A 2,659-nucleotide genomic window follows, 5' to 3' on the forward strand; every position below is an offset into this window, starting at 1 on the left:
TAAACTATTCATTACCACATAGAAAATTTCACTTTGTGGTAAGAATGGTGAGAATATATATCTAAGCAAGCAAAGGGCACCTAATACAGGAAAAAAAAATAGATATACAGACTGAGAAACAAAGGCAGTTAGTCAGAAAAAACTCAAGTTGAATTGAATCAAGTGACTGAGGAAAATAATTTGCACAAGTTTCTTGATAAAGCTACCTAAATGACTATCTCTCTCATAACACTCTGACCAAAAAAACATTGATGGCATTTCATCTTTGAAAAAGTCTAAATTTCCTTAAAAGCTAATATTGCCTTGCTCTCTTTATCTCTACTATTCCTTAGGCTTGACACAATTTATAACTGATATAATAATCATTTGAATCAATAAGAGGATAAAGTTATATGATCCATGAGCACTGTGATTAGAGATCAAAGTAAAGAAACTAAATTAGAACATAGTTATGAAAATGGTAAATGATAAAGGGTAAATTATAACAAATAATTAATGGTGAGAATGAAAGTTATTTGTTTTATTAAATAGTTCTCCTTTAACTTCAGAGGGGGACTAGAGTCAGAAAGACTCTCTTTCCTCCACAATGGGTTGTGTACATGGAAATAGACTTAAGCAAAGGATACCTTGAGTCTTGGCCACCCCTCCAGTGGGGGGGGGGGAACCTTGAGGGATGTAAAATGCTAACATTTTTTTCCCAGATACATTGTCATGGAGAAAGAAAGAAAGAAAGAAAGAAAGAGAAGAAAGAGAAGAAAGAAAGAAATAGAAAGAGAAAGAAAGAAAGAGAAGAAAGAAAAAGAAAGAGAAAGAAAGAGAAGAAAGAAAAAGAAAGAGAAAGAAAGAAAGAAAGAGAAGAAAGAAATAGAAAGAAAGAAAGAGAAGAAAGAAAGAGAAAGAAAGAAAAAGAGAAAGAAAGAAAAAAGAAGAAGAAATAAAGAAAAAGAAAGAGAAGAAAGAAAGAGAAAGAAAAAGAAGAAAGAAAGAGAGAAAGAAAAAAGAAAAAGAAAGAAAGAAAAAAAGAAAGAAAAAAGAAAGTGAAAAAAAGAAAGAAAAGAGAAAGAAAGAAAAAAGAGAGAGAAAGAAAAAGAAAAAAGAAAGAAAGGAAAGAAAGAAGGAAGAAAATAACAAAAGGAGAGGAAGGGGAAAAGGAGGGAAGAAAGGAATGAGAGAAGGAAGAAAGGAGGGAAAAGGGGAGGGAGGAAAGTAAAGAAGGAAGAAAAAATAAGAAGAGAAAGGAACAAAGAAAAAAGAAAAGAACAAAAAAAAGCTTCCTTATGGGGTAAAAGTGATATGAAATTTGCATATATACATGTAAAATAAAACCTTCAGTACATGTTGCCTTAATGGGTCTCTAAAGAGCTATATCCATTTCTGACAACAGAGGTGACTAAGAAGCTTCTGTCAAGTTCTTACTTTCATGCAATATAAGATGCATGGAAGAATTTTCATATACTGATCTAGTTAAAAATAATGAAGTACTGTATACACATTTAAATTGGGGACAAATTGTATTTTTGGGGGGGAATCTGTGTGAAAAATAATATTTCAAACATGCTATAAAACTTACAGTGAGCAAGTTAGTATTGAAGAATTGCATCCAATATAGAGGTTCCATCTTCGTATTTCTGAAGTGCTTTGGTGGAAAGTTCTTGACATATCAGATGTTAGGACAGTATATTATCCTGCTGTGATATCATGAACTGCACTCAATAAAGGTAGGATTGAGCTGAATAATAAATAGACTTATTTTGAGAAACTTCCAGAAATGATTCCATATGATTATTACTCTCATGTCAGGAAAAGTATCACAGATTTTTTTTCATTTCAATTTTTTAAAAAATTTAAAATTTATATCAACAAGCAAAAAAAAAAAAAATTCTCCTATACTTTGGATGTAACATCTTTGTGGTTTCATTTCCCTTTTCTCAAAACCGCTTCTAAATAGAACACATAGAGCCAAATGGATATCTTTTCCTCTAAGAAATATTTATAAATAATTTTTCAAAGTTCCAGAGCTGCCTCAGTCCCTAAGGGACTGAGGATCATCCCAATTGTGTTAACACAGTTTAATTTATTTGGCTTTAGTTATTATTAAAGCCAACTAACTTGGATAAATAGCTCTGAATTGTATTGATGCCAATTTTCTTGGAGAAAATTGTGATGTTTTCAAATTAAGTGTTTAAAGCTTTTTTTTCCCCTAATACTTTTAAGGAGTGTCTTTTTATTTTATTTATTTTTAATAACAGCTTTGAATTTTCAAAATACATGCAAAGATAATTTTTAAAAATCACCCTTACAAAACCGTATGTTCCAAGTTTTTTCTCCCTCCTTTCTTTTTTCACCCCTCCTCTAGACATCAACCAATCCAATGTTAAACATGTGCAATTTTTTTTAAACTGGAAATTTATTTATATATTAAAGCTTTTCATTTTCAAGATATAAGCATAGATATTTCTTAAGATTCACCCTTGCAAAACTTTATGTTCCAAATATTTTCTCTCTCTCTTTCTAACACCTCCTCACAATAAGTAATCTAATATATACTAAACAAGTGCCATGTTTTAGATTAGAAATTTATTTATTTTTAAGCTTTCTATCTTTACAATATATGCATGCATTTTTTTATCATTCATACTTGCAAAACCTTGCAATCAAT

This window comes from Sarcophilus harrisii, chromosome 6 (genome assembly GCF_902635505.1).
Source record: "Sarcophilus harrisii chromosome 6, mSarHar1.11, whole genome shotgun sequence".
NCBI classification, from domain to species: Eukaryota; Metazoa; Chordata; class Mammalia; order Dasyuromorphia; family Dasyuridae; genus Sarcophilus; species Sarcophilus harrisii.